At 28.5% G+C, this 22,205-nt stretch overlaps 1 long non-coding RNA gene across 1 annotated transcript; it reads right to left on the bottom strand.

Annotated features, from left to right (window-relative positions):
- Positions 1 to 224: 224 nt before the first annotated feature.
- LOC132757335 (uncharacterized) lies at positions 225 to 3,664 on the bottom strand. Its single transcript, XR_009629436.1, has 3 exons — positions 3,552 to 3,664; positions 1,271 to 1,423; positions 225 to 560 (listed from the first exon to the last, which is right to left on the bottom strand). It is a non-coding gene; the product is annotated as an uncharacterized LOC132757335 (long non-coding RNA).
- Between the last annotated feature and the right edge of the window lie 18,541 nt (positions 3,665 to 22,205).

The raw sequence follows: 22,205 nt of genomic DNA, 5'->3' as shown, positions 1-22,205 counted from the left end.
TTGGATTGTAAGTGCCAAATGCAATAAGTTAATTATTACATTACTGTAACACAATATTTAACTTATAAATATATTTCCAAAATTTTAATGAAAATAAACATGAATCTGAAGGCGTACTACTGTTTAATTAAATTTTAAACTATAATATATATATATTTATTTAACAGATAAATTGAAAAAAATACAAACATGTAATAATTATTATGGGTGTCTCCTTTGTAAAATAAAATGTACTAAATGTTGAACTTTGTATAATTAAGGGTGATATCTCTGTTTTATTAAGGTTTAAGTTAGTTTAATTATTATCCATCAATCTAATGTTTATTTGTCCAATGGCGGACAGGTACCACTAACCTTCTGTGTAATAGCTGGGATTGGTTTATATGTAGTTTCGTTTTATACTCATAAACATGATACTACGTTCATCATCGTATTATATGTTATACCTGTTATTTTCCTATGCAATGATGAATTGTCCTTTGATATACAGGCTGCCGCAGGGTCGAACATTGATACATAAAAGTCTACATTTGTAGGTTCAATTCCCTTTTTGACAATATCTAAAACGATACATTGAATTAAGTAAAACGCAAACCAAAATAACAATCCAAATTACTTTACACACAGGCGGTTTACAAAAATGTGTCCATTATTTCTGATCTGACGTGTTTGTCAACATATTAGAATAATAATCTTAATAAAGTTATATGTGTTCCCTTTCGCACCAAACAATTAATTGCTGTGCCTTTTACTCTAACAATGGTCATTCATAAAAAAAAAAATAGTGTACAACTGTAAGCTAGACTGCAATTAAGAGAATTGAAGGTAGCACATGATTATAATTTTATATTTCTAAATATGTTACAGATAGTATAGATATGCACGAGCGTAATAAACATAGTTACAGTTTTTTTGTGAATTGAACTAAATTATCAAGTCGTAAACATATATAAGTAGTAAAATGTAAGTCATAATATATACATATATAAGAAATGATTAAACAAGAATATATTTACGGAGCTTTTCTTCTGGGCAATAAACAGAACTACACGTAACAAATATTTACTTGTCATATGAAAATAGTTCATTGAAAGCTTAGCTTATTACGTTGTATTGGATAAAAGCTTCGGTTTGGACACAGGCCATTAACTTTCATCTTAACAACGATACTGAATCTAATATCGGTGTTATTATACCTGTTTTAATAATATCAATAATTTATTTTAACACGTGTAACAATGTTATTCTCTTGTATTAACGTTAAACATACTCTGTTCAATAACTCTCATTTTACGCACATAATTCGGCGCACCAAATCGTTGATTTGATATCCACTGGCACTCTTTTGTAAATGAAGGCAGACATATACCTGGATGTCTGGAAATTCTGCTGAACAAATCTGAAGTAGCACTCTTCCTTACGCCTTAAGTGAAGTATTAAAATGTTAAGGTAAAATAGTCAGAAGACAAGAAGTAGACATTATTTCGGAAAACAAATTTTGAATTATACAGTTATACCATGTTTTACAAAAAATGTTTATTATATTGTTCATGCTAACTTTCATGTCATTATGTAAACAAGAGCATATTATTAATGTACTCAATATATGTGATCATCCTTTGACGTTTGGTAGTTGTAAATTTTTAAACGATATTAAGATCATTTGATATCGACCTTTGACCTTGTGACCCCATGACGTTTGAACTTGTGTTTTGCTCAGGAAAGCACAATTTTCAGTGTTAAGGTCATTGTAACCCTGAACTTTAATCATAAAAATCAATAGGGGTCATGTATTGGACATAACTGTTCATCCTATAATATTTTACAGCTGTGGGTTTTTAATACTTTAGTTATTGAGCAAAAACCGTTTTCATGTTTAAGGTAATAACGACGATGACCTTGCGACCCAAAAATTGAAAGGGTATTCTACGTAATATTGACACTCATCCTAAGAAGTTTGAACACTGTCGGCCAAACGAAACTGAATTTATGCTCCAGACACCACCATTTTTAGTGTAAAGATCATTCTGATCCTGCCTTTTGACCTTATGACCAAAAAAATCAATAGGGGTATTCTACCTAATATTGACAATTATCCTATGGAGTTTGAATATTGTGGGCCGAATCAAACTGAAGTTATGCTCCGAAAACTATTTGTTTGAGGTAATAGTGACCTTGACCTTTGACCTTGTGACCCAAAAATCGATATGGATCTTCTACCCTATATAACAAATCGTCCTATGTAGTTTTTATTGCGGGCCAAAGAGAACTTAAGTTATTTTCCGGAAAGAGTTTTCAGTTTTAAGGTAAAAGTTACCTTTACCTTTGACATGTGACCTTAAAATCAACAGCGGTCTTCTACCTAATATGGACAATTACCTTATGAAGTTTGAATACGTATTGTGGGCCAACTGTAACTTAACTTATGGTCCGGAAACAGATTTCAGTTTTAAGCTAATAGTGACCATGACCTTTGACTTTGTGTCCCCAAAATCGATATTGGTATTCTACCTAATATGGACAATCATCCCATGAAGTTTGAATATTATTTGCCGAAGTAAACTAAACTTGCTAACGGACGGAAAGACGGACAACGCCAGAAAAAAATATGCCCGAAATTGTTTCGGACATATAAAAATGTATATTCCGAAAATGCATAGACATATAAATAAGATACATATTAAAAGTTCATTACAAATAAAAAGGATACACAAATCTAATGACGTGTATTTTTGGAATTTTGTTATAAAAGTATCGGCTAATAATATATGTGCAGAATAACATGTCCTTTACTTACTCAATTCAAGAATAATCATCATTATTGTAAAAACTCGCTAAATGACAAAGAAAATACATTTTTTTACTTAAATGTTTCACTCAAGTTTAGTTAAGAGTTTAGTTGAATTTTTATCCAATTATTTATATTTCATTATTTGTACACATTTCTGCGTCTGTGTCTAAATCAAACTCTACATATTTAGGTTACTGAATTTTATGTTTTGAAGATTTTGATCTTATCGTACTTTCCTCAATCCAATATATTATACACATCAAACGATTAAATTTTACGATAAATTTAATGGTGTATCTTTTTTGTTTGTTTTGTTTGTTGAATGTGAAAACACATCTATGAAAATGTGTTTACATACAAACTTATTACCATCACAACTCTACGACGTTTTCAATATTTTGATTTTAAATAAACTGGAATACAAGTCTCACCTACCTTAAACAGATAATAAATAAACAGTTAATTTCATGGTAAGTCCTTTTTCATAATATGCTTGCAATTTATAGATTGTTAGTTGTATGATTTGAATTAATCATTTCATGTTACTAGTCGGTATTAAACAAATAGTAATATTACACACATTAGAATGTATACACATGCATTTGTCGGACTAATCCTGATAATATCTATAATCTTTTTTTTTTTTTAAATTATTAATGTTCGTTCACCATGCACTGCTTTAAAACATTGTTTACCTATCTAAAATTTTAAAACATATCTATAACGAAAGATAAAATGAAAAAAAAAGCATATAACTTACCAATAAGATACGCATAAGGCAAGCAGTGCACATTCCCGTCATTCAGCAGTCCATCGTGAGCTTTCCAACAAGGATTTTTAAAGTTTGGAAGAAATTGTATTGGTTTCTAAATAGAGTAATACCTTTGATGAACAGGCGACGTATATTTTGTTATTTAAACAGTTGTAATATGCCAATGATTATAACATACATTAAATGTACTTATTTAAAATTAGTGTTTGTGTGAAATATATGCATTTACTAATAAACATCAAATATTGTTCCATATTTAAGCACTTTTGAAATGATATAATGATATACTTACATTCTCATTATTGGAAACACGTGTATTTAGAGGTTTTGAAATAAACGTATTGTTTGAAAACCACACCCAGTTAATATTTGCTGCATCAGCCGAGTCTTTGCTTAAATTAGACGCTAAATTCCCTTTCAAAGGTCCATTTTTTAAAAAAAGTCCTTCACTACGTGTGTTTGTTCGCTGAATTGATTTGTAGATGTATATAACTACCGGGATATTTACAATTGCTATAATGAGTAATAAACGTTTATCTTTACCGCAATTAACAAACATTTTCAGTTCTTAACGATTAAATTAATCACGATTATAATTAACACAAAACAAACACGTTTGCTATAATATATATTAATTTCAGCTACAGTTCTTAATAAATCCAATGTGAAATTAGAGATTACTTGTTTTCTATCAAGATGAAGCAACTGATGCCATATAAGCTCTTCCTACTTTGCTGTATATACGAATTGAACATAATCAATGATGCACGGTAACAGTCCGTAATTTTGTTGCGAATGGTTGCATAATGGTATAGATATAGTATGTTAGTAAGGTGAATCAAATGTTTTCATTTTCTTATATTCATAAAGTATCAGCTTTATTACTATATTTCTTTTATTATAGACACAGCGTTTTAGCAGATACACTATTTTAAAATTAATGCATTTTTAAGGGTACACTTGGCACATACTTTTGTATGATTTTTCATTGTATTGTAATAATATATTTCGAGTCGTTTTTTTTATATTGAAATTGCACTCTACATTACTGCGGCTTGCCGATTTCCGTCCTTTTTTGTTTTTCTTTGTATAATTTCCCACTGCATTTTTGGCTTTCATATATGGTATATATTAGTCTAAATTTATAATTGTATAGGTTACTGCTTTCAAAAATCTTCCGATACTAATATTTTTATTCATGTTTTCAATAGTGTTACTTTTTAAAGCAGATGAAGTATTTTATTTCCATAATGAACAAATTTCTTTGCTTATTGTTTTAAAAATAAAAAAAAATTGATTTTATGACCTAAATTTTCTTCCACCTTTTGTTTCTAAAGATATTCTTCAAGTTTCGTGAAAAGTTGTAATGAATAAGATAAAATTTTGAAGTCAGGGAAGATCACTTTCTTAAGGTAAATACGTTTTGTAATGAATGTATATTAGTAAATTCCCCTTTTTTAACCACATAAAATTGATTATTTGCGTAATTATAATTCAATTGGACATATAAATGGATTTTCTGGATAATTGTTAACAAATCGATAGATTTAACGCCTGAATTCTAGAAAATTTAACTCCAAAACTAAAGTAAATTCATTTTTTCTCTTCAATAATTTGATCTGTTATGTGTGCCCATGTATTTATTGATAACAAATTAATACATGCATCACTTTACCTAGTAAAAGTGTTACGAGCCAGGCGTAACGAGAAAGAAAAGCCAGCAACAATCTTGTAACAATCACAAATTCATTACAGAAAAATTATTAAAAAAAATGAAAATAACAAATTATGTGTACAAATACCTGAAGTCCAAATAAAAATATTAAATTCAAATGTCAAGCCTGATCCTGGAATGATCCCTTTTTGAATAGCACAGTTAAAACTAAGTTAAATCCAAGAACACTTTAGAATAAATTCCCACAATAAAATCCACAAGAATAATTTATTTTTTTTTTTTAAATAATCTAAGCTCCAATAAATCACGTAATATCCAAGTTGAAAAATACTCCAAATATATTGATGACTTATAAGGTAACTGATGACCTAAAAGATACCCAAATGAAAAATATCCCGTATTATATATATAAACTAGGAACATTCCAGAAAAGTATATTATGGTCTATCATAATTTAGCAACTTCAACAATAAAGATCATTCCGGAAATTTCTATCTTAATATAATGCATGAGTTTTCTACAACAGTTAAGAAAGTTCTAGTACATACATGTAGTTTATGTTCTAAAAATAGAACAATGATAATATTGGAAATATCAACTGGTCAGATATAGATAATATACATGCGATATGTTGTATACATAACAAAAGGCATTGCATGGTCATATATATTTTGTCGTGTCTTATACGAATGTAGCACGAGAACGCTCAAATGTTATCGTTACACTGAACGATAAGATGAAAATACTCAACCTTAACCTAAGTATATAATTTTTATATATAATTGTCAAATGTTCTACAAAAACAATGATTTTGTTTATGGCTATAACACTTTATGGTATCGATGAAAGTACTAATATCATAAGGTAAGTCCATATAGAATAATATTCATAAGGTATTTTGCAACATTATTCAAATTCAAAATCCGGTGTGGTACACTTGTACGAGTAATATATTCGGCTTCGTATTTTAATTGAAGAAAATATTATGCAAAAATCATTATCATTAATAAAATAAAAGTATTTGTATTAATAAATATATGAATCCTTGTATAGGAGCAGTAGTCCAGTGGTAGGACGCGCGCTTATGGATCGAGAGGTCCCGGGTTCGAACCCTACCAGGGGCACTGCTAATTTCCTTGAGCAAGAAATTTACCTGCGAATTGCTTCACTTCACCTAGGTGTAAATAGGTACCTGTGAGGGTGGTATAATTCCGTTGCGCCAAAGTGTCGGCTGCACTAAGCGGAGTCAAAAGACTCCCCAGGGAGATTGAAAGATAGATACCAAAAGCCCGATGACCAGGGGTAATAGCTGTAAAGTCGGTGAACGTGCGTAAGCATGAAACTTAGACTATAAAATGCAATTACTTTTTTACTTTTTATATATCCCTGTGCTTTACAATTACTGTTTTCATTTTATGAAAAAAATCCTTCGACTTTTCACGTCTTTGCTACATTGAAACAAGTAGCTATACAATGATTTAATGAAATTTGCTTTCTTTAGAAAGCTGAATTCAACTTTACAAGTTTCAAAACTTAAAAATAATACCAATTCTTAAATACTTAAATGTTGCTTTTAATATACTGTTTTTAAGTATAATGTTATCTTCGATATGTATATGACACAAAGTCGAATTGAGAAAACAATAAGTTTGTACGTTTCATTCAATGTAAGATGAATAATAATTATGCATAACAAGATGTTATCTGATGAAATTATATTTCATTTCACCACTGAAAAAAATATCATTTACTTCGAACACTTATTATGCACTGTTCACAATTAAGGTAATATAACAAGATAAGTCTTTACATAATAATTTCATCAAGTATTTTGCAAAATTAATAAAATCTGATGTGGCTATATACTTCTACTAGTAAAATTTGACGTTGTTCCTGCCTTTATTGAAGAAAAGATTATACAAAGTTCATTGCAATTTAAAATATATCAAAACATTTACATGCATAACTACATATATTGCAGGATAATCTCCCTGTACTATGCTCAATGATTTTATCAACTTTGATTCATGTTAAAGTGACCCTAACTCGTAAAACATTTTATAATTCGACTTTTTGTCTTTTTTTTGTCTGAAGAAATATAACAGTTAGGAATTTCTTTGTGTATCAAGTACAGAATATAATATTTCTTCAATATACGATGATTTCATATCTGGAATTATTGAAATCATTTGAAGAACTTAGATATATCTATCATATAATAAGTATAGAAAACAAGTTAATTAGTTGTCTTTCATTTATTAAACTGTAGCTTTTATACTTTCAGCGCTGTGTTTTATTCAAACCCATGGATATATGTACGAGCAATAACTAATGTTAACCTGTAATTTATTCAAACACCGTCTCTATTATCATCGGCATATAGTCGAATTGAGAAGACGATATATTTATGTATTCAATCTAATGTAAGATGAATACACGTTTGATAGAATTAAACTTCATTGAAATTCTACTTTCATTTTAGCATTATTGTTGGACACAGTAATAATTACAATTTTCTTCACATACTGATTATGCAAAGTTTAAACTGCAAGATAGGACAACATAATGTTTGTATATGCTAAAATGTGCGGTTCTAAACATGCCATTAAATTGGCAAGTTATATGCGCTAAAAGTTTTGCCAGATTCTCTTTTGCGAATGCCCGAATCATTGATGTTATCAACATCATCTCATGTTTAAGTGGCAGTTATTGGTAAAACATTTTAAAATTTGACTTTTTGTCTGAACAAATAAAACAGTTAGGATGTTTTATGTGACAATTATAGAAAATTATCTTCTTCAATACACGATTGTTTCATTTCTTGAATTATTGAAAATATCCTGAAAAACAAAAGATATATTTCATACAACATGTACTGAGAAAAGCAAGTGAAAATAGTGGTCTTTGTTTTACATATAAGCGTGCGCTTTTGTTTGATTAGAAAACTTGTATAAGTGTACGTGTATAAAATGAATTGTTTATTCTTTTGTGAAACTGAAACAATTTAAAACAAGGAATTGCGACAAGTTCTTATTTTTATCATTGTTTCTAACACTGTCTTCATTATTTAATCATCGACATATATACGACAAAAAGTCGAATTGAGAAAACGATAAGCTTACATATTTTATCCATTCTAGAACAGGCACCGGGAAATCTTTGCACCACCGGGATAGTGGCAAACTTCACTACCATTTATACTTGCCCTAAACACTTAAAAATAATTTCATCCGATAGATTTAATGTTAATTATTAATAATTTACTTCATTTTTAATTCTTTTCTTATCAAAAATTGTATTAAAAAAAAAAATTGTACGGGCGGAATTTCATGTATTCCTCCCGGAATTATGCTGTCCGGGCGGAATTATTTAAATTCCAATTGGAATTTTTCCAACATTATTATTTATTCCAACGGGAATTTCAATTTTTATGAAATTGTCGAAATACATAAACACAAGCTTAATATGTATTTGTATGCATTTTTTGTTGAAATAACATCTATTTAAGCATTTTTCGGAAAATCCAATCGGATTTTTCCATTAAATTTAACTGGAAAAAAGTCCGATTGGAATAAACCCCAACTGGACATTATTCCAATTGGAATTTTTCCATTATTTTTTATTGTAAATAATTCCTATTGGAATAAATTCCAATTTAAAAGGAATGGAAAATAATCTAATTGGAAGTTAATATATATTAATATTTAAGGTAGTTTTATGTACTCTCCGGACTAAATAAAGACAAAATATGGGCCAAAACGTGTAAGAGACGATTTTTTCACGGAGCCGATTTGATGTCATACTAAACTTCTGACGAATAAGGTGATGATGTATATGATATTTTATATAAGAACATGCTTACCAGTTTAAATAAAGAAGAGATTTCGAAAACTGTTGACCATATACATATGTACTCTTCCGCGGATTTCCGATGAAAGATATTAAAGAATATATTTATTTCCCTAAATGTATGTTTGATTCCGTACTCTATGATCTATCTTTTCTATATGTACTTAAAACAATAAATTTAGCTTTAAATATGTAATTATTGTGTACATCACTACATGTGCACTTTGCACTGGTTGAATGGATCTGATCATTTAAGAGTTTATTTTTTTATTTGAATGTATACATGTTTTACTACTGACCAGAAAAGATTTCTCTTATTTTCTCCCAAGATACATGGCATAACAACATGGGAATATACAGATACAATATGATATTAAACAAACTTCCGTTAGCATTTTATCATCCGATGAATAGAGGTTTGTTTCAAATAGCATAAGGATTTAGTGAAATTTAATGATTAAGATGTTTATTTTTGGGTAATCCTTAATCGCACAATATACATCTGATGATATAGTTCTAATATATTTATAAGTTTAAAGGAAAAACTTAACCTTTCTTGACATACTGTGGAAATAAAAGCTTAAAGTTAAGGTATATACCACTTTTTTCCGATGGTATTTTTTGTTAAAAAGAAAATAAAAATAGCACAATAAAGTGTTTCCATTAATATTTTCACGCTAAATACCCTTTGAAAATAAGAGTTCAATATGTACAGTAACACATAAATACATGCATTTGAATAATATTATATAAAAGACAACACTCTTAATATGATCAGAAATATATAAAGGGGTTTTAAAAGAATAACAAAAATATGAAAATAGAAAGTATGTGTGTTTTTAAGTAAGAATTATTTCAGAGATAATTTAAATTCATACTGGTCAATATAACCTTTATCAAAGAGCATGTATTATGCATCTTGTACAGGGGATATAAAGGGGATATATCGATTATTGTTTTTCATTTTTTTTTTGTATTAATCTGGAGACAGTGTTATCTGCTATCTTTATAAAAGAATGGATCCTCACCTATTTTTCATTTATTCGCAAGTTATAGACTTTGCTTTTTGCACGGTCCAATATTTGAGTGTGCATTTTTCACGCTTCAGCGTATTCACTTTTATATGTAGTTGTTCAGTGTGTGTAGCTAGGTAAGCGCCCGTAATTACTATGATAGTTTTTTAATATTTTTGTAAATAATATATCCGTAATTAATTTTGCAATGTAAAAGTGGTTCACAAAGTATGTATAGACATTTTTTGTCAGCCACCGCCCTCATTCTTTCCCTTTAATTGATCGCATTGTATTGTGATATTTCTCGCATCGCGTTATTAAATCATCGATATGATTTTTCCATGTTCAAGTTTTATCAAATTTCATTCCTAGTAATTTCGCCGGATACTTGTATTAAGTTCAATGAAAATTTGGATGTTTTCGCTACGATTTATTTGTTTTTCTATAAATATAACTTGCTTTTTGATATATTTTATTATGAAAGCGTATTCTGTAGTCCAGTCATCTATTTCAGTTAGTAGTGTTTTTATTTTTTCTATGAATTTAGTTATTTTATTTGGCATTTTACTTTATATATTTAAAAAAGTCAACGACTCCAAGCAATTTATTAATATTTGTTTACATGTTTTTTTTTCTTTTATCATAGATTAAAGCGAAACACCGTATCCGTTCTGTATAGTCTTGATATTAGACGAGGTCCTTATTCGAAGACTGACGGATAGGGCCGAAAAGTTGCGACTTGATTTCTACCAATGCAATTCCGCAATTTTAGTCATTTGTATTTCAAGAGATAACTTTGAAATGTTGAACCTGAGTCTTTTTTTTGTAGACGCTTGTTCTGATCAAAGTAATGCGGTCAAAGCGCTTTATAACCCCGATCATATTAAGACAGCACCTTCGGATGCCTGATATTTATGATTGTCAAGAGTAAGGTATTTAAAGCGACTGAATTGATCGCGATCAGATAAAGGCAGCATCTACGAGTGTTCGATATATATGGCACTCAGCGCTACAGGGGTCTGTCAAGTTATATGCCTTAAGGTGTATTCATATATGATGTCGATAAAATATAAAGCGGCTTAACAAATTAGCCAGATTATCGGAAGCTGTTGTTTTTCATTAAAGGGTTGCTGCGGTAAATGAGTTATGTTATATAGGAGTTAAGTTGTCGTTTTTTTCCCCATTTGTTCACAACGAGACAGTTTTTCTTATAACACTATAAATTGAACATGATAATTATTACTGATCGACTTGTGTACATAGTGCAGCCTCAAACATTCTAATGTAAGACATTGATTGAAATACATATATCACATATATGTGTCAATACCAATCTAAAATGCATTATGAATACATGTATACACAACAGCTACATCATCATAATAATCATCATCATCATCATCAGCAGCAGCAGCAGCAGCAGCATGAAAATTCCTTTATTAATTGGTGATTGAAAATAAGAATTGCATATGCTAAACCCCGCCCAATTTTACAGCCAAGTGATTGATACGGTTATCATCCAATGAATGAATGAATGAATGAATGAATGAATGAATGAATGAATGAATGAATGAATGAATGAATGAATGAATGAATGAATGAATGAATAAATAAATAAATGGATAAATAAATAAATAAATAAAGAAAGAAATAAATAAATGAATAAATCAAATAAATGAATAATAAATAAATAGATAAATGAATAAATAAATAAATAAATAAAGAAAGAAAAATATATATATATTATATAATATATTTTATTCATGTATTCATTTATTATTTTCCGTGCACGAATTATTTATTTGCGCATTTTCATAGACGTAAATAATTTTATAGCCATTATACTTGTAATTTTGCATAAGAATAAACAAAGATGGCATTGATTATGTTAATATCTTCAACTAATTACAATGCATAAACACCACTAATAATTATTAACTGATAGGCGTGGCCAAGATCTACTAATTGACCAGTCGCAAAAGGCAGCGCGTGATCACCTGATTTCATTGGATAACCTCCAAAACGGTCATAAATATCTGATTGGTAGCATATCGATGGTCCAGCGATTGCCGTCTTAAGGGGCGTTGTAAATTAGAGCAACGAGGCAGTAAATCATTCTTAATAGGGACTTAAAGGCTATTTTATATCTGTTTCCGGTCGCGAGGGTAAACAAACACAAACACACAAAATAAAGGATATTTGGGAAAATAAACTTGCTGTAACAAATGTAAATTACTTTTCCCATAGGTTCTTAAAATTAACTTGTTCTGAATCAAATTATTTTCAGAAAATGATGGCGAATAGATGATGTGTAATGTGTTGGTATCTTTTGTAAATAAAGTGAAATTATGTTCATTTTTATTTTTTATTTTCAAGTTGAGCTAGTTTTGCTATATATCTTAAAAGAGTTAAGATGGTCACCGGCAAACAGTTGATATTAGAAAATTTTATGATAAATTCAGACGAGAATATAAAAAAAAATTGAATGTTACAGGTAAATTTCGATCGATTAAATACGATTAAAATGGAATGTTTAGTAACATTTTAAAAAAAGATACATAAATCGAAAAAAATGAGAAATGTTATAAAGTTTCAAATCAATTGTTCAAGACTGTTTGATAATTTTATCAAGGGGACTGTTTTCACATTTAATTGTTCAAAAGAAGTTTGAATATGATTTTACAGTTTTTAGTTTAATCTTGGTAGTTAAATCAAACCTATTTTTGCAACATTGTTCACACCCCAAAATCTTGTGAAAACATTATGATCACTGGTCATAAATTACTTAACATGTTACATTCAGTTCGATCAATTAAGTTTTATTACTCTTTAATCAAATTGAGATTCCATTCCATGATGTGAAAAACACAAATGACCCTATTTGGATATATTACACAAAAAATAAATAAAATGTTGATCATTTAGCCGTAAATTTTACAAACAGGTAATGAAGGAAATTAGCTCTAAAATGATTGTTTCTTTGTTTAGTTCATAAGTAGTTAATTTAACGCTCTTTACATTCAGGAAAACATATTTTATAAAATTATGCCGACCATTTAAATTTGTGAAAAAGTGCTGATCAGCTAGATATAAATTCAATTTTATTTAAGGCCTTAAAACGTCTTTTCCTATATGTTCGGTAAATTTAACGCTCTTTACATGCAGGCGAAAAAATGCTGACTATTGAAATATATAGAGAAAAAACGATATTTTGCCGTAAAGTTATTATTCATTTTATGTTGTCTGCAAAGTTAACATATTGAATTAAGTCATGTCAACGATTAAATTTAGTACAAAAATAAAATGCTGATCAATTTAATATTAATTTAAATTGATGAAAGTACTAACACTTTTCTTTTTCGATATGGTCAGTAAATTTAACATTCATTCAGGCTAGCAAATGGTGACCATTTAAATATAAACATGCAGTGAAAATTATGATTATGTAGATATATAGAGACAATTGATAATTTGCAATGAAATTTATATTTATTTTAAACTGTCTGCAAAGTTAATATATTGTATTTAGTCATGTCGATCATTTAATATAGTAAAATAAAAAAAATATTTTCGGCATAATGAACAAATGATAATTATTTTTAATATGTTGGAAAAATATCTAAATTGTGTGTATCACCTTACCTGTAATTGGTAAGTATATTTTACCTTTTCTTCATTTGTCAAAACATTTTCAATCTATTTCATTGTAGTTTTAAAAGGTGCACATGATTTACCTTTTGAGTATGTTGTAGGAAAGTAATGATTATCTCGATGTGCAGATACAGTAAGATACTCATTGATTGCTTGATTGATTGATTGGTTTGATTGATTGATTGATTGATTAATTCATTCATTGGATGATAACCGTATCAATCACTTGGCTGTAAATTGGGCGGGGTGTAGCATATGCAATTCTTATTTTCAATTACCAAAGAATAAAGGAATTCTCATGCTGCTGCTGCTGATGATGCTGCTGCTGATGCTGCTGCTGCTGCTGCTGCTGATGATGATGATGATGATGATGATGATGATCATTATTATAATGTACCTGTTGTGTATACATGCATTCATAATGCATTTTAGATTGGTATTTACACATATATGTTATATATGTATTCCAATCAATGTCTTACATTAGAATGTTTGAGGCTGCACTATGTACACATGTCGATCAGAAATAATTATCATGTTCAATTTAAAGTGTTATTAAATAAATGTCTCGTTGTGAAAAAATGGGGAGATTACGACAACTTAACTCCTTTACAATACAACTCCTTTACCGCAGCAACCCTTTAATGAAGGACAACAGCTTCCGATAATCTTGATTATTTGTTAAGCCGCTTTATATTTTATCGACACCATATGAGAATGTCATATAACTTAACGGACCCCAGTAGCGCTGAATGCCATATATATCGAACACTCCGAGACGCTGTCTTTATATGATCGCAATCATTCAGGCGCTTTAACGACCTTACTCTTGACAATCATAAATAGCAGGCATCCGAAGGTGCTGTCTTAATCTGATCGGGGTAATAAGGCACTTTGACCGCATTACCTGGATCAGAACAAGCGTCTACAAGATAAAGAGTCAGGTCCAACGTTTCAAAATTATCTTTTGAAAAACAAATGACCAAAATTGCGGAATTGCATTGGTAGAAATCAAGCCGCAACTTTTCGGCCCTATCTGTCAGTCTTCGAATAAGGACCTCGTCGAATATCAAGAATATACAGAACGGATACGGTGTTTCATTTTAATCTATGGTAAAAGAAACTTAACATGTAAACTAATATTAATAAATTGCTTGGAGTCGTTGACTTTTTTTTAAATATATAAAGTAAAATGCCATCTAAAATAACTAAATTCATAGAAAAAATAAAAACACTACTAACTGAAATAGATGATTGGACTACAGAATGCGGTTTCATAATAAAATATATCAAAAAGCAAGTTATATTTATAAAAAAAAACAAATAAATCTTAGCGAAAACATCCAAATATTCATTGAACTTAATACAAGTATCCAGCGAAATCACTAGGAATGAAATTTGATAAAACTTGAACATGGAAAAATCATATCGATGATCTAGGATAAACGATAAGTATCGATGATTTAATAACGCTATGCGAGAAATATATCAATAATCATTACCGATAACAAACGGGTATCGCTGAGATATTTTGTTTTTGCATAGCAAGAGTTCTGATTATATCTCATATTGTAGAGAAATATATATATATATAATGCATATAAATCTATTTTTTTTCATTTGTCCGTATTAGTTTCTACAAATATATGACTCATACGCGGCGTATTTTTCACAAGTTTTATATATTACATTTAGCGTAAAATATTTCTGTGAAAATTCACTATATCGCAGGGAGAATGTATACTTCAAGATCAATAAATGCTTTTATAGATTGCTCTGTCCGTTTGTCTGTTATAATAAATATAAGCCACATGTGTGTCGCACAATTCAAATAAAATATTTTTTTCTATAATTTCAATAACGAACTTTGACTTTATATGTTAATATATTTTTCTGAAACATATACCATATTGTTTAACATGTATACTGTAAGATAAATAAATATAATATAAGATACATCTGTCCGTTTATACATGCTAGTGTCTAGAATTACATTAATAAATGGAAAAAAAACGCGCGCTGCAAATAAAAAGTTTTTCATTATGTTTTATTTTTACTCAGGACGTTATTTACAAAGGCATACGTTATTCAATATATTGTAGAGACGAACGTATATGTCAAGATACTGAAATGCATCTTTATTCGTATTGTGACCACCTACATGTATAGTGTGTAGAGTTCAAAACGTAACATATCTACTTTAAATGAAGTCGAAACATGTTAAGTTTATACATACAAAGAGACTGTGTAGCAATAGTAATCATTTTTAAAAATCGAATAAGATCATAGTATATCTTAAAACAACTCTGCAAGTTTGTCTGCTATAATACACATACTTACATATTTCAGGAAAGTCGGACAATGCATATAAAATCGGTGTATTTGATTTTTTTATTATTATCATGTTTGCCATTATTTATTAAAATACCGTCATGAAACATATACCATATTGTAGGAACACCTGGAAACTAAAAGACACATAAGGGCAACACTAATATATTTGTTATTTTAAGTGTGATAGTGTCCAGAAATACATTAATAACAAGGGGGGGGGGGCACTCGCGCGGCTAATACAAAAACATTGTTTTTCTTGATATTCAATTCTTACACAGGACGTTAGCTACAATGTTTGACTGAAATACTGTTGGAAAAAGGCGTAAAATGAAACAAACAAGTTACAATGTTTCTCCATATTAAAAAAATACTATACTTTAGGGACGAATGTATACCGGTATTTCAAGAATCAGAAATTTATGCTGGAACAACTCTGTCCGTTGGTCTGCTAAAATAGCCACACTAACATACATAAATTTTAGAAAAGTCTGACAATTCAGACAAAATCGGTGTATTTCATAATTTTCAATAATCAAGTTTGACTTAATTTGCTAAGATGTCTTTTTGAAATATACTCCATATTGTATGGACACATGTATTCTTTAAGATAAATAAATGCGATTATAAATATACCTGTCCTTTGTTTTATGCTGTAGCTTAGAAATACCATAATTATTCGGACAATACAAGCAAATCGGTGTGTTTCCCAATTTCCTATTATTATGCGTTGATTTACTTCATGAAACATAAATCCTATTGTAGGGAAATATAAATACATTACGATAATGTTCCTAGATATATCTGTCCATTTTTCTATGATAGTGTTTAGAAATACATAGTTAATTAAAATAAAAATAATATTATAATTTGTTGATAAATATAAATTGTTTGTTTTTCAGCCACATATGACATATTGGAAGAATATAAATATTAAAAAAGAAGCTTCGGAAACAATTTTTTTTATAAAAATAGAATAATAACAACAACAATGTCAACAACCACATCAACAACAATAATAATAATAATAAAAAAGTAATAATAATCATACTAATAAAACTAATACTAATACTACTATTACTACTACTAATAATAGAAATGAAATAATAATAATAATAATAATAATAATAATAATAATTATAATAATTATAATAATAATGACAATTATGATCATAATTATAATAATTTTAATACTAATAATAATCATAATGATAATAATAATAATGAATAAAATAAATGACTATTTAGATTATAATTGCATCATGGAATTTTCTTCTTCTTCCTTATAATTATAATTATAATAAGTAGTACTAGTTGTAGTGGTAGTGGTAGTTGTGGTAGTAGTAGTAATAGTATTATAACAATAAAAATAAAAAAATAAAATAATAATGATGATAATAATAAAAGTAATGATAATATTACTAATAAGTATAATAATAATCATAATAATGATTATGATAATAACAAAGTAATAATAATGAAAATAATTATATAACAATAATAATAAAAATAATAATAATGATAATGATAATAATAATAATAATAATGATTATCATTTTATATGATTATAATGATAATACTACTACTGCTACTAATAATTATACTTATAATAATTATGACAATCATCGTCATCATCATCATCATCATCATCATCATCATCATCATCATCATCATCCCTGTCACAACACCACTACCAATAGCTATCAATAACAGAAATAATAATAATGAGTAAAAGTAATGATTATATAAATTATAACTGCCTCATTGGATTTTTCTTCCAATAATTTTTATTGGAAAACAAATCCAGTTGAATTTTTTTCCAGTTGGAATTTTTTCCAACAAAAATAATTGGAAATAAATCCGATTGGATTTTCGTTTTGTTTTTTTTTTCAAAACACCTTATGGGTGATTCAGCTTGTGTGATTATGTTATTTTCTTTCAAAAATTATCATCTGCCTTTAATTGTTATCACTTAAATACTTATTAAAATGTGTCTGTAAAAATCCAGCTTTCAAAATGGGATTTTTTTAATTTAAAGAATACGTCAAAACTAGTCAGAAAGTCATTATAGGATGTATTAATGGAGATTTTTATAGAGTAGGGGTTGCTGTAAAAATTGAAATTCCCGTTGGAATAAATAATAATGTTGGAAAAAAATCCAATTGGAATATAAGCAAATTCCGCCCGGACAGCAAAATTCCGGGCGGAATACATGAAATTCCGCCCGGATAATTTTTTTAAGATACAATTTTTGATAAGATTTTTTTTTAATAGCTTTAAATGAAGTCAATTATTAATAACTAACATTAAATCTATCGGATTAAATGATTTTTAATTGTTAAGGGCAAGTTTAAATGGTAATAAAGTTTGCCACTATCCCGGTGGTGCAAAGATTTTCCGGTGGCTGTTCTAAGATAAATACACAATAAACAATAAAACATTATTAATAAGTCGTCTTTGCGACTATTTTTATTTTTTCATTTTTATAATCCTTATCGAATTTGGACATCGTGTCTGTATTTTTGCGATTCTTGTATCGTACAAAATTAATTTCACCTTGGATAAGATAACTCATTATCCTTATTTTAGTCTTAAGATCTTTGTCAAATACCTTTTCTTATTTAAAATGTCACTTTCTATCACTGTCTTAATATACGACATAAAGTCGAATTGAGAAAACTATAAGCTTACATATTTTATTCAATGTTAGATGAACACACATTGCAAGATATTTTATTTGATGAAATTATACTTCATCGTAAGTTTTGCTTTTATTTAAGCGTTATTTTGGACACTGTTATAATGATCAATTTCGTCGAAAACTGTAGGACAGAACAACATAATGTGTATGCAAACTAGAATGTGTACCTACAGTTTCAAACTGTCATCTTTATTCCCGAGCAAAAGAATGTTTATCAATTAAAAAATATTTGAAAAGTCGTGATTACGCATATTTTTTCAGATATTTCTAATCATTATCGAAGTTCTACTTTAAGTTTGTATTTTTTGTGACATATCTAACATTAATGCTTTTCTGCGGAATTCTGATTTTTTTTTTATATTAATTACTTGATATACCGTACACAATTTACATTTTCCTTCAATAAAATAACAGGTATATATTTTTTTCAAATACCATTACACTTTCTGAATGCTAGAATCAATGAAATATCGGAATCGTTCTGATTCTACAAAATTACCGAATTATTTTGTATATGGTTATATTATTTCATGATAACAGTTAAATAGTATATCAGGCAAGTCTATTCATAACAATTTAATTAGTTGTCTTGCAACATTATTAAAATAGGATGTTGCAAAACATTTGTGTGAGTAATATATTCGGCTTTGTACCGGATTTAATTGAAGAATACATCATGTATAATACATCATAGTTATCAATCTATACTAACATTTGTTTTCATAATCATATACTACACGAAGATCTCCTTTTCATGTTAAAGTGACATTAACTGATCCTTTTTTATTCGACTAGTGTATTAATCTCCTTTAAGTTTTCTTCAAAACACAAATAATTACATATCCGGAATTATTGAATTCATCTTGGAAAACTAAATTTATATATGGTATAATATGTATAGAAAAACAAGGGAAAACAGTTTGTGTTATTGTTGTCTTTTGTAAATTAAAAGAAAATAGCTTCTTTTGATTTGTTAGCGTCTTTGTTTGGTTCAATCACATTGATAAATGCACGAACATAAAATGTATCTTAACTTCCTTCAGAAACTGAATTTTTCTTTTTATTTTCAAAAAGCTTATATGCAACTAAATAAAGTATATTTAAAATGTCAACCGTCTTAATTATACAATCATCGACGTAAACACGGCTTAAAGACGAATTGAGAAAAAACATTTAGTTTATTTATTCAATCTTAACTAAGGTGAATGCACATTGCAAGATATAATTTGATAAAATAATGTTACATTGAAATTTTACTTCGTTTCATTTTATTTATATCGTTATTGAACATTATTCTCCGACACAATAAAATATCACTTTCTTCGAAAACTGATTTTGCACTGTGATGTTTATAAACGGTAAATAGGTACCTTCGTTTACTGAAAATGTCATAAAAATAGTTAATCATACGATCTGATCTTATTCACTCAGACAAATTTTGAACAAATGTTACCATATTTTGCCAAACTTTCCACTATGGTTCTACTTGTGTTTATCCTTATCAACATGTGACATTTAGTCTGTTACTATACGAGAAATATATGATTAATGCCTTACTGCGTACTTCTGAATTTAAATTATTTATTTTGCTTTGAATTAAACAACAAATGACCCATATATTAATGTTAATTTTTGTTTCAAATGCATTTACAAAGGTTGAGTGCCTGAGTCAATGAAATATTGAAATCGTTCACATCATAATCAAATGGTCTACAAAAGAGTTTGTATATGCATTTAACAATTCATGTGGAAAAAACAATGACTTATTATTCGAAATCTGATTTGTATATACACATGTACAAGTAAAATTCAACTTTGTACCCGCTTTAATTGAAGAAAAGATTATGCAATGTTCATTATAATAATAAGAAAATAGAAAACTTTTTTTTTTTCAAAAAAAACATTTTTCGCGAAAATGTTCCTGTACTTAGCAAATCATCTCAATATTGTGTTGAAGTGATATTTACTGATAAAAATAAATCCGGAGAAAAAGATGCTGATCAATCCTTTTAAAATTTGACTTTTTCTTTTCTCTGAATAAATAAAAAGTAATGAGGAAACATTTTCGTGTATCAAGTTTAAATATAAACTTGCTTCAAAACACGATAAAGGACAAGGTTCACTATTGGAGCAATTTAGCCCTGTATTTCTAAAAATTCAAAGCCAATAAAAAAGATAAAATCATACAAGTTTCTCAAAAATGACTTACTATCTATCTAAAAATACAAAATATAACAGTAAAGGGTATTTTCATATCTAGGAAGTACATGTCATGTACCATTCATATTTGCCAAAATAGCGAATTATCGGTCATTTCCTGCTGCACCTGCTTAAAATAAGATATGAAGAGCCACATGCGACACTTAGTCCTTTTCACAAAATGATACCATATATATATAAAAAACCTACGACAGAAATATGGTGGTTTCGGGTTTGGCTCTTCATATAAAAAATAGCGTTAATCTACGCATTGTCTGTTGCTATGTCAAAATATATGATAGATTAGAAAGAATGACATTCAGGTGTGGAAAAAAAAATCATGTACTTCATTTCATTCTATTCCAATTGTCTAGAGACAAGAAAGAATATAAAGTGACACTGATTTTTTTATTTGAATTAGAACTATAGAACAAGTCAAGGGAATTAACTAACACTTAAAGCTTAAAGTAGACAATTGTTTTCCAGTCAACCATTTTCAGCGATGTAGGTGCGAGAAAAAGTAATGTTTGTATTCTATATCTTTAGAATATAAAAATATTTTTAGTTTTATAATAAGAAATTTGAAATTATCGATTCTGAATGAGGTAATTATGACAGAGAGTAGTTTTAACGGTATTAGAATATATTTTTAAAGCATATGTATATTGACTTTCTGGCCTAGTGGATGTTGTCGATGACTGTCACTCAAGAAATCGGAGTTCAAACCTAGCGGATGACACTTATTTTTTGTTTGTTTCGTTTTAAATTTAATGAATAGTTATAATACATAATTTACGGAAAATTTTAATGCTTAAAAGGAGCAAATAGAAAAATGTTAAATTTTAGAAAAGAGCAGTCATGACTTGATTGTAGCTATTTAAAAAATACTTACCTTAGTAAGTGTTCTTGATCAACCTGGTTCGTTCTAGGCCCTATCCCCTTAGTTTTAAGATTGTTAAATAAATGCCTTTTATACTAGTCAAGCTACAAGACTGTTTCTGTTGGACATAATGCTTATTTTACGCTTACTTCGCAATACAGAGCCCTACTAACTCTTGAAAATGAGATGTACGATAAAACGCTTGTGTAAATTACGATGATGAAAAAACGATGACATTATCATACGATGGCGTCTTTACTATTGTGCAATCATGTTTCACCAGTGTGTCATCGACTACAATGGTCATGCGCAGTGATACAGTTTAACTAAGATTAAAAAGGGG

The sequence above is a fragment of the Ruditapes philippinarum genome, unplaced genomic scaffold (assembly GCF_026571515.1).
Source record: "Ruditapes philippinarum isolate M1 unplaced genomic scaffold, ASM2657151v2 ctg6689_1_1_1_1, whole genome shotgun sequence".
Taxonomy (NCBI): Eukaryota; Metazoa; Mollusca; class Bivalvia; order Venerida; family Veneridae; genus Ruditapes; species Ruditapes philippinarum.
Note: the sequence above shows the minus strand (reverse complement) of the source record. Positions and strands in the feature narration are given on the sequence as shown.